General features: G+C 33.1%; 1 long non-coding RNA gene across 1 annotated transcript in view; it reads left to right on the top strand.

The window, feature by feature from the left end:
- Nucleotides 1-272: 272 nt before the first annotated feature.
- Nucleotides 273-12093, top strand: part of LOC111085866 — a 17675-nt gene continuing 5854 nt past the window's right edge. Inside the window, exons 1-2 of the long non-coding RNA XR_002610640.1 lie at nt 273-295; nt 5523-5602. This is a non-coding gene — a long non-coding RNA (uncharacterized LOC111085866). The remainder of the gene's footprint in view (nt 296-5522; nt 5603-12093) is intronic.

Raw genomic sequence — 12093 nt, 5'->3', positions numbered from 1 at the left:
TGATATTCCGGGTGGAAAATCATGCGCCTGCTGTAATCTAGGGTGTCGAGTAACAATAATAAAATGCAGAAAATCAATCAAAACGTTATTGACAGGGAACAGTCCAGAACATGTGAGAATAACCTTTGTATTTCATAGAGTAATTTGGTGAGTAATGATATACATATATGTATATAACATCTATATTTAACCTAGAAGATTGGGCTCCTAACGACACGACTTTAGCTTCCTGGGGACTTCTACCATTAGTTACAAGAGTAGCAAAGAAACGATATTCATTCTAAGATCTAAAGACGTAAGTCTGATACAGGAAAAATATTATAAAATTTCGAGAATCAACTAAGAATGTGTGGAATTGTGTTGGGATAAAATATGTTTAATTTTTATTTCTAACTAAAATATATGAAGTCACTACAATTCTATGTTAACAAAACATTTATGGACATTAGCTTATCAGAAGCTCAATGGTTTAAGTTCTCACATTTTCTAACATTAGTCCATGGACAATATTTCATCCAAAACTAAGTTTTCAACAGTAACTCAATAGAAAAACTCTCTAAGTTGTAGCTATCCCACTGACAACAACTTTACAAATACCAACTAGCTTGATAACAACTCAATGGACAAATATATCACCATATACTAACTTATTTGATATCAACTCAGTGGACAATATATCACCACGTACTAACTTATTTGATAATAACTGAATGGACAATATATCGCCAGATACTAACTTCTTTGATAATAACTCAATGAACAATATATCGCCAGATACTAACTTCTTTGATATCAACTCAATGAACAATATATCGCCAAATACTAACTTCTTTGATATCAACTCAGTGGGCAATATATCGCCAGATACTAACTTCTTTGATATCAACTCAATGAACAATATTCCACCAGATACTAATTTTTTTTATAATAACTCAATGAACAATATATCAACAGATACTAACTTCTTTGATATCAACTCAATGAACAATATATCGCCAGATACTAACTTCTTTGATATCAACTCAATAAACAATATTTCACCAGATACTAACTTTTTTGATAATAACTCAGTGAACAATATATCAACAGATACTAATTTCTTTAATAACTCAAGGAACAATATATCACCAGATATTAACTTCTTTGGTAATAACTCAGTGGACAATATGTCACCAGATACTAACTTCTTTGTTATCAACTCAATGAAAAATATATCAACAGATATCAACTTCTTTGATAATAACTCAGTGGAGTAATGACATACGTTTATACATGAACAATCGTGTTCCTAGTTTAACCCGGGTTATAGGGTTTCGTATTTTGTCTTTAATTGAGTTTCAGAACCTACGTGTTTTCCTAACATTATGAAGTACTCACTTGCTAATAGCCTACTTTTATACAGAACTGCTGGGAGCTTTGTATTATTAGGAAGATGTAAACTTTGGTTTGTTATTCAGCACAAAGCTGCATAATGAAGCTGCCTGTGCTGTGCCCACAGCGGGGATTGAGTCTCGAAATAATAAAAGCTGTCTGTGCTGTGCCAACATCGGGGATTGAGTCTCGAAATTCAGCACTATAAGCTTTCAAGTTCACCGCTGAGCCACTGGGGAAAAGACTGAAAGAGGATGTAGAAACAGATCATACAAGTTGAATTACATAGTGAAAAACTCTTCTGTTGGCCGTCCTCATTAAGCCAAGTTCACTGAGAGTCATTAAAATGGTGACACTTTCTACCTAAGTGTCCTTCAGCCACGATATATTAGTTAAGTTTCGGTTATCAGTTAAACAATTATCTTATCGCTGACCCAAGCATATATTTTAATGCCTAATTCTAACTGGTATTGATTGATATGTAAAGGTGTGTATGCTTTGTTTAAATCTGATAACTTTTAATTATAGAAAAGGTAACTGTGTTTTGCACTTTCAATGCCTCGTGTGTTTTTGTTGTTGGTTTTCGACCCCATAGTTCATATTCCCCCTTCTCCTTTCCGCTCATGTTTTGCAATGTTATTCCAAATAAGTGACGAAGTGTCCATAAGGTCTTGACCGTATTTGATATATTTTGTTTTAGAAAAACACAGTAATGTTCATATTTCCATTTCTCCCTATCCACAGTAACATCAGTATGACTATCGTGACCCTTAAGCTCCAACAACGTCATAATTACTACCAGATACAGCAAGGACACGGACCTGTATTTTCTCGCATAACCTTCTAGCTTCTGAATTCCTTTACATATACACAATTATTCAGGAAAAAATAACAACAGATAACTTTTCCATTCTGTTCTTCTTAAAATCTTCTGTTTCACTCTATTCGTGTTAAAACTTTTTTTTTCTATCACTTCTTAAATGTGATTAATTTAAGCATTACAACATGTAAGCCCACATCAGAGAAAACAAAACAAAAAATTGTCATAACCAGATAATAATTGCGGTTTTCAATATTGTAAACTCTATTTAGCCTAAGTAATCCTCCTTATGTACTTAGCTAGACTGAATAGAGCTTACAATATGCAAACCTATAATCCTCCTTATGTTCTTAGAGATTTGAATATTGTAAGCTCTATTTGGCCTAGTTACATACATAAGGAGGATTATAGGTTTTAACATCGTAAGCTCTATTTAGCCTAGCTAAGTACATGAGGAGGATTATAGGTTTGCATATTGTAAGCTCTGTTTAGCCTAGCTAAATACATAAGGAGGATTATAGGTTTGAACACTGTAAGCTCTATTTAGCCTAGTTACATACATAAGGAGGATTATGGGTTTGAATATCGTAAGCTCTATTTAGCCTAGCTAAGTACATGAGGAGGGTTATAGGTTTGAACATCGTAAGCTCTGTTTAGCCTAGCTAAGTACATAAGGAGGATTATAGGTTTGAACATCGTAAGCTCTATTTAGCCTAGCTACGTGCATAAGGAGGATTATAGGTTTGAACATCGTAAGCTCTGCTTAGCCTAGCTAAATACATAAGGAGGATTATAGGTTTGAACACTGTAAGCTCTATTTAGCCTAGCTAAATACATAAGGATGATTGCTGAGGTTGTCGCATTATAAGGCTTCGTGTATGTTCATACCTTTTTTATTCAGATAGACAGGTTATTTTGGTTAAATATTAGTTTATATTTGCTGCTGTTAGCAGTTTTATCATCACAACTCATTACGTGAGATATAGATAAAAGCTGCTTGTTAAATCTAAATAGAAACTCTATGAACAAACTTTAACGAACGTTATTTCGAAATGAAATAGTATACTACACTGTTATAATACACTAAGTAAAAGTATTTATTAGTACTTCCCGTTCTTTTCCAAAAAAAAGATGATAACCAGAAGTGACAACCATTATGAAACATGCTATTATCTTTGACTGGGAAACAGAAAATATTTGTTGCTGTTTTTTTTTAGCATGATACGACAGTTAACTCTTTACTAAACTGTAGCCCCGCAAACATATCAATTATCTAAATTTCCTGGGAGTGTTGGTTCATTCAATGAACTACATCTGACAAACGGAAAGGCCGTGTTAGTTAGTTCAGCACAGCTCCACACAGTCAGTGCATTAGGAGACTCAGGAAGAGTACAGCCCTGCACATATCAACAAAACCAATTAGTTTACTGACGAACGTAAATCTCCCCTTATACACTAGGGTTACATATCTTCGTCATATTTCTCTGGCCATTTGGGACAAATGGTACTACGCCTACGAAATGACAACGTAAAAGGAAAGAAACGGGCCTAACTTCAAGGAAACTTGATAATGATATCTAATACTCGAACAGTTAAATTTCAAAAGAGATAATTTATTGTCCTGCAAAAATTGTATAATTTACGGTTCATATTTCCTTCGAAATTAGAAGCGTTTCTTGTAGAGGAAGAGGATTGTCTGTAAATACACATGGTACCTTGATGTTAAATGTAAAGTCAAAACCTTCGATCCTCAATTTTTATCCTTTTAAATAATAAGATGAAAATTTAAGAAATAATAATAACAACTAAGATAACAGTCTTTCATAAAATAATATGTTTAAAAACCATGGCTGTTGACATTTCAACAAACACAGCGACCCCTGGCGAAGTATGACATAAGAGTGATTACCGAGTATTGTAAAACAGTTTTATAAAAAGGTGAAGAACACATTTGAATACTTACTGTCCGGGTAATGAAAGTGGGTTTTCCTCGGGGTACTTGTATGTCTTGATTCTCCCCCAAGTTTTGTGATTAACCCTCAGATAATAGATTGAAATGGAGATTTAGGTTGCTTTTTAGCCGTCCATGCTTTTGATGTGTTTTTGCTTCTGTTATACACCGCCGCCCCGCTTTTTATGACATTAAATTGTACATGTATGTTAAATGTTATTCTTTTCATTTGTTATTATTATTATTATTTAAATAAGCCACTCACGGGGTTGAAGGAATATAACTTTTCTGAACACCCCCGGTTGCCTTTGGCCCTGAACTCTTTATGAGTTTAGTGCCAAATGTTTTAAATCGAAATTACTACCAAGATATTAGATTGGATTACTTACAGCACGACCTTACGTCATATCGGAATTAGTGATTCATTGCTGGAAGTTGAACTGTAACTAGATGAGAAGAAATTGATTCAGTAGATTCCAACATAAACATATCCTATTTTTTTTTCGTAACTGATATTTTGTCAAGTCAATTTTCACCACACCATTAGGGAATTACATTTTTTTTATTCGAAACTCAAGCTGCTCTGTTGAATTTCGTGGTTCAAGTGGCTGTCTCAGCGTGCAATTTCAAGCATATAATGCAATATTTGTACATTATACTCACGTGATTTAGGTTTCCCATATCATGGTTTTTATTTTACATTAATTTGAACCTTTTATAGCGTCTCATTCTTACATGGTGTTTACACGCCACAATAGTACAAACTTTATATTCTTATAACTATTTATGTATATCATATTGCAATATATATATTTATCTCATATGTCAGTATTCTGTTCTTCGAAATTTCGACTTTTTACGTGCATAAAAAAGTGAACATAAGAGTTTAGCAAGCCTAACTATCGAAACGAATATAATTTATTTACATGCATTGTAGAAATACCACTTAAGCCTATTTACAAAACTTATTATAAGAAGATAATAACCATTTGCCAAATGGCTCTAATGCTTTTTTAATGAATGTACATTTTCGCATACAAAGTAATTACTTGTTAGAGATATTAAATTGTTATTTAAACCTAATTTTACTATGGAATACGGAAATTAAATATGTTAGTTAAGCCATAAAAAGTATCATTAGTGCATAACTCTTAAAATATCTGTTTTTGTCAGTGAACTTAAGCTTCCAACTCTTTATGTGGTTTTCATATACAAACAGTCTTGATGAGCATAGTGATGCTGATATTAAGGCATAGCAATACAAAAAAAACAAAAGTACCCGTCCCCAGTAACGGGAAAAATTTAAGTTAATCTATCAATTTAAATTATTTTATGGACTTTAAAAAAGGTTGATTGTGTTGCACTCTTGGTTTCACTCAGATCCAAAGCTCTGAACTACTTGTACCGCCCACCACGAAAATTGATTGTTGAGCATTTCAGCCACTCAACAATAAAATACGGTAAATCTACATTTTTATTCTTTAAGTTACGTTACATTTTGAAATGTGAATGACAGTGTGATTATTTTCTAAGAACTTAGTGTAGAATATCCTGCTTGCGAAATACAATATTGCATCAACATTATTCGTGCCTGTTCTCCCGTCATTTCAAAAGTGAATGTTGAGCTTTGCCTGCGTGCGCAGCTTTTCAAACGGGAGACAGACACCACGGTTCGCAATATATATAAAATTAGTTTACTTCTTAAATTATAGTGATGTTGCTTGTCTTTTAATTAAAGTGTTTGTGTTCAATAGTTATAAAGTTGTTTTGATATATAAAGGGCGTTTGAATACTCATTAGATAATTTTAGATTATAACCTTAATTAAAAATGCAGTCCTCAACTAATCATGAGAACAGTTAATCCCTAATCGTTTAGGATGTTCTTTTATTCCTAAGACAATTACTTCGTCTTCGACTTGAAGTAAAACAATAAACTTATCACTACATTCTAATATTAAGTAAATACACAATGCCGTGTAAAGTAGACTAAAGCTTAGATCCACTATTACGGAACAAAATCAAATTTATATGGAAACAAAATTCAACAGTTTCACTTGTCCTCTTCTGTCCATTGTTTGTGGATCTAAGTTTTATTTTTATCGCTCCTTATTTTAAAGCTTCATAAATTAATACTATTTTTTATATTTAGAAAGTTTCGAGATGTTTATCAAGGAAAGGCATGTTTCAAAGTTTAGAGATTTTTTTAATTTTCTTAAGGAACGTACATTTAACTTTGCTGGAATTTTCAAAATGTTTCCCAGAGCACAATATGTTTCAAAGTTTTGGTAATGATGAATAGTTTCTTAAGGATCAGAAGATCTCATAGTTATGGTATTTTCAGATGTTTAACGTGGAATAGTTTCACAGTAAGTATTAATATGTTGGATATTCAAAGTATTTTCCAAGTTTGTATAAATTATTTTTTTAATAAACGGCAAAAAGATATATATAATATTGTCGCCATAGCTACAAGATAAGAACACTCCGTGTCTTCTACTCACCATACGATATATATAATATTGTCGCCATAACTACAAGATAAGAACACTCCGTGTCTTCTACTCACCATACGATATATATATAATATTGTCGTCATAGCTACAAGATAAAAACACTCCGTGTCTTCTACTCACCATACGATATATATAATATTGTCGCCATAGCTACAAGATAAAAACTCTTCATGTCTTTTACTCACCATAAGATTAACTTTTACCACTGCGAATTATTTCTTCGTCGATTTTTTTCTTGTAATTGTAGGTGCGTTTTATGTAAATTAGATGTTACGTCAGATGCATCTTTCAACAGTTTAAACTGATTTGTAAAAGATGTCAAAATCACTTTAGGCTACTTTTTTCCTCTTGCCAGTTACTTTGAGCATAAGAAACCACAGAGAAGACATTGTAAAAATTAGCTCCATTATACTGTCGGATAGAAATCTCTCAGGAACCACATTTAATGATAACAGATAGCTTTGACTGTCATGGGTACGTAGTGGTCGCTCGGAAGTAGGCCTAACAATTATGGATCGCAGCTATAATAGCCACAGTTCAGGGTCTTCCCTTCCATCAATGCATCATCATTAGTTTGATATCAAGTCTACGTTTGAGTACTGCTTTACAAAACAGTTGCAAAACCATATTAGGCATTCATCACAATGTCATTAGAAGATAAGGAGAACATCACAGTTTCAGTGATTATAATACTAAGTTATTATGATCATTCACCTACACGTAATGCGCTGTTAAGAAAACGAAATTAAATTTAGTTAGAACAGCGTAAGTTGTAGCGGAGAAGAAAAATAGCCAAGTTAATATGTTCTTAACAAGTCATAATGTTTCATTCAAATCGTTTCAATTAAGTTACTATTGGGTGTTCTACCAGTTGTAATGTAAAAAATTAAAGCATTAAAGTGGTGTTCTACATACACATTACAGATGATTATGTAATTTGTTTCACACTACAGTTTCAGATCTCACTGTATTTTCTTTCGTGTGCTTCATAGTTCTACATACACATTACAGATTATTATGTAATTTGTTTCACACTACAGTTTCAGATCTCACTGTATTTTCTTTCGTGTGCTTCATAGTTCTACATACACATTACAGATTATTATGTAATTTGTTTCACACTACAATTTCAGATCTCACTGTATTTTCTTTCGTGTGCTTCATATAATATGTTTTTTTAACTTATTCTCGTTGCAGCTTATTCAGCTTGTATTTGTCGATATATATGATAAACCTGAGAAGATTCTCTGCCGCCATCCCTAATTTTGAACTACTGACAAGACAGATGGCAGCCATTCAGCAGCAGTCACTATCCATGTTAAGAGATTGATTTTTATTCATATAAGTCACCCAAACATCGCTTGCATGTAAATTACGGGAAGAGTCTTCGTGTTTTAGTTTTTAAAGAAAAGAAATCTCGAAGTAAAATTAAATGGTTTGTATTATCCTTCGGATTCGAACCCCGATCGCCAGCGTCATATTTCAAAGCTCCAACAAGGCCAACCTCGCCTCAACTTAATAGCTAAATAGTAAGCATCTCCCGGAAACATGAAATTAATTACAGTTACACGTCGGAGCGAGAAAGGTGTTATTATTGTCAACTGTCGATGTTCGAGAGAATTATACGAGATCAACGTAGATTGGTTTTATGTTCATGAAAAGAATTAGTCCACTAATTTATGAAGCCAAACGGGCACTATTCCAAATGCACGAACTTTACAAGAATATTCATACAATGACAATCTTTGAGAACCGAAATATCGAATTACTGCGGAGTTCACGATTTTACAATTTAATTATTTTCATTGAATATTATAATATTAAAAATAGATTTAAACTTTATTTAGTTATAAATACATTAATAAGATAAATTTGCGTTTTTTAATTATAATTAACTCAAATCTCTTAAGCTGTCAGAACCATTTAATAACTAATAGGACTACGAAAAAAAAAACATTTTTAATAGCAAGGATAGCCAAAAGGTGCTCAATGAAACCTAATCGTTATGATCGTTAGTTTTTAGAATATTGATATATAAAATCAAGTGTTTATAATACATTTCTATATGCAGAACTGTATTAATTAATTCTTATGTAATTTCAAACTATTCAAATTGGCTCTGATGCCCATATAGTTATGTAAGGAATCTCTAACCTTACCAATTCACTGCCGTTAAAGTTTTTTTTTAATGTCTATGATTCTTTGTCTTCCTCTTAGAACTCGCTTATGTATACAAAGTTTCTGCTTCAATCACGATAGAAAATGTTAACTAATTTAAGAATTTAGTTTTGAAAGTTCACATTTTTGTAATTACTATCAGTTAAAAGTTTGTTTTAAAAATTTGCGCAAAACTACGGAAAGTACTTTCAGCGAATTTTGAGCTAATTGACTAGATGGAAAAGAGCTTAGTGTCTGACTGCTACTTTTACAGCTTAGACAAATCCCACAACAGAGTCGGAGTCTTTATAAATATTTTACAACGATATTGGTTTTTATTGTGAAAAAATTCCTGTTATCTACTAGCTTTTGTTTTCTCATGCTGTGTTTTTTATCAAATACCTCAATAACCAGAAGTGTTACGGTCATGTGACCCACAAAATTATCTTGTGTGGAGTGATAATAGGTTAGGTTCAACTTTGCAACAAAAGGCAGATCAAAACAGCCCCGGGATATCTATTAAGACGTTTCTTCTACACGAACAGGCACAAAAACGTTGAAATTACAGAGTTTCAAAGGCATTGCTACCAAATTATACTGTGGAATTTCTTTGACGTCGTAAACGAAGCACACGAGCCACATGCAGGTTCACCATTTCTAACATAACCTCTTATTTGTCTCGAAACGATACTTTCAAGCTTAAAATGTTCTCGAATGGTATGTCCATTCTCTACTGTTCTCCAGAATTTTTAACGTTGACTTTGATAGCTCTGATTATCTTCCTATAACAAATCTTCTCTGAATGGTTATATAACTTTTATCTGAATGAATGTAGTCATCTTCGAAAAAAAAAACGAAATAAAAGATTAACTGGTTAGCTTTTCCTGAAACAATGTAAATCATAAGTGAATAACGTCGTTAAGAGCTCCCACTCTCGTGGAAAGTACATAATGACGGAATGTATAAAATAGTTAATCAACAGTACCTTCCGCCAACTATAGGCCTTCTCTTGTCTGACCGAATAGTGGGATTCGAGCCTCACAATAGAAACTGACAAGCCACCATTATTTAATGGTAACATAAGCATAATAATAAAAAATAGTGAACTCTTGTAAATGTATTAACTTAAACGTATGACAGCAATAGATAGATTTCGAAAAAAACAAGAACACCGACATGTAGGTTGAATATTGACGACTAAACAAATTCGATCCGAACTCCAAACCAGGAATCGTGAGACAAGTAGAAGATGCTTTAAAAATAAATAAAATGAAATATTTGTTTTGTATGAAAATAAAGATGATAGCCGGTTCAGTGCTTTAACCACAGTAGTTTAAATTTAGCACACTTCATTTAATAGCAAGATTACTATTCAAATTGACAATGATAATGTAAAGACACTTTAAATAAAATAAATGATTTTGCCAGCAATATAAAAAGTTGCGAGATCTTCATAAACAGGAAAGTTTCCTTTTTCTGAAGGAAAAAAGGATTACTGATCAATACCTATGCATTTAGGTTTAGTTTAATATTGGGTTTATAAATACAGACTAAAGTTACATCTTTTGGAATACGTTTTTAATATAAACTTGCTTATTTATGTTCATTGTAAAAATATACTTAAGCTAATTTCTGTTGAAACAGACCTGTTTACTTTTAAAACTAAATATAAGTAAGGTTATTTCATATTAAAACATAAATTCGTTTTTAATATCTAGACATAAGCTAATGTATTTAAAACAAAACTGTGAGATAAGTTCTATATAACGAAACAGTGTGCTAACCCAAAATATGAAATTATTTGAACCCAGTATTTATAGAATTAACTTATGTTACTTTAATTACGTTACCTTGAACATAGTTTTTATAGATTTAACTTATGTTACTTTGAATGTAATATTTATAGATTTAACTTATGTTACTTTCAACATGGTCCTTATGGATCTAACGCATTGTTACGACAGCGGAAGTCATGCGACGCTGGAGTTTCTAGAAGGATCATGAAGGCCAGGGTGCATTCGAGACGCCCTCTTTTTCATATATAAGCCTGGCGAGAAAAACCAGCGCAATCAGCAGATAGATTGAAAACATATAGATAGATTAGAGAGACAGATATTTGAGTCAAGCGAACAGTAGGCACCATAAGTAAAGTGCATGAATCACTGTGATTTATAGTGTGTGTTATAAAGGTTGTTAATTTCAAAGTGACTGTGGAAATTCTGTGTACTATAAAGTTGTATCAAAAGAGAAGAAACTAGTTTTAATTAAGAAAGGACTTGTATCGCTGAAGGTCCTCGGAAACATATTATATCATAAATTAACAAACGAGCAGATATGTAACAAACTGATATCAGAAAGTGGGACGGAAAAGAAAAAAAGAAGATGGAAACAAGAAGTGGCAAATCAAACTACAGATTAGCAGATTTTATGGCAACAATACAATAACAGCAAAAGAAACAAGAAGAACGAGAAAAGAAACTAGAAGAGAGACAACAGCAGTGGAAAGAAAACCTGCAACAGTGGCAGCTCGAACAGCAAAATAAACAAGAGAGATTACCGAAGTTGTTGGAGGAAAAAGAAAAGAAACAAGAAGAGAGATTACAGTAATTGTTGGAAGAAAAAGAAAGGAAACGAGAAAATAAACAAGAAGAAAGACTACAGCAGTGGTTGGAAGAGAAATAAAATAAACAAGAAGAAAGTCTCCAACAGTTGAGAGAAATCCAGCATACACAAATGGAAAATATAAGTAAATTTCAAAGTGAATTACATACATTAAAGGACGATTTACTGTCTTTTACACAGGGAGGACATATTAATCATGGACCTATACAGCCGACAGGAAGCCCCTTCCAGGCCCCGCAGCTAAACCCTAATGCAAACATTTTCAATCCTGCCAGAAATCAGATTCCAGACATGAGTGTCAGCAATAGGGGTGATCTAGTAAGAAGGAAGCCACAGGAATTCGATGGGAAGGCACCGTGGGAAGCATATAGAGCATAATTTGAGCTACTGGCAGAAATGAATGGATGGACAGAGGAGCTGAAAGCAGTATACCTGGCAACGAGCCTGAAAGGACAACCACTGGAAATACTTGGACAGTTGTCAGCAGACAACAGTCACAACTATAGAGCACTGGTAGCTGCTCTAGAGCTCAGGTATGGAACTCAAAATCAGTCCGAAGTCTACAGAGCTAGGTTTAGGACAAGAGTCCGTGCTAAAGATCTGGCACAGGATTTAGAAAGTATGGCACACAAGGCCTATCCCAACTGCACCATCCAAT

This window comes from Limulus polyphemus, unplaced genomic scaffold (assembly GCF_000517525.1).
Source record: "Limulus polyphemus unplaced genomic scaffold, Limulus_polyphemus-2.1.2 Scaffold670, whole genome shotgun sequence".
Classification (NCBI taxonomy): Eukaryota; Metazoa; Arthropoda; class Merostomata; order Xiphosura; family Limulidae; genus Limulus; species Limulus polyphemus.
This window is presented reverse-complemented; position numbering and strand designations above follow the sequence as displayed.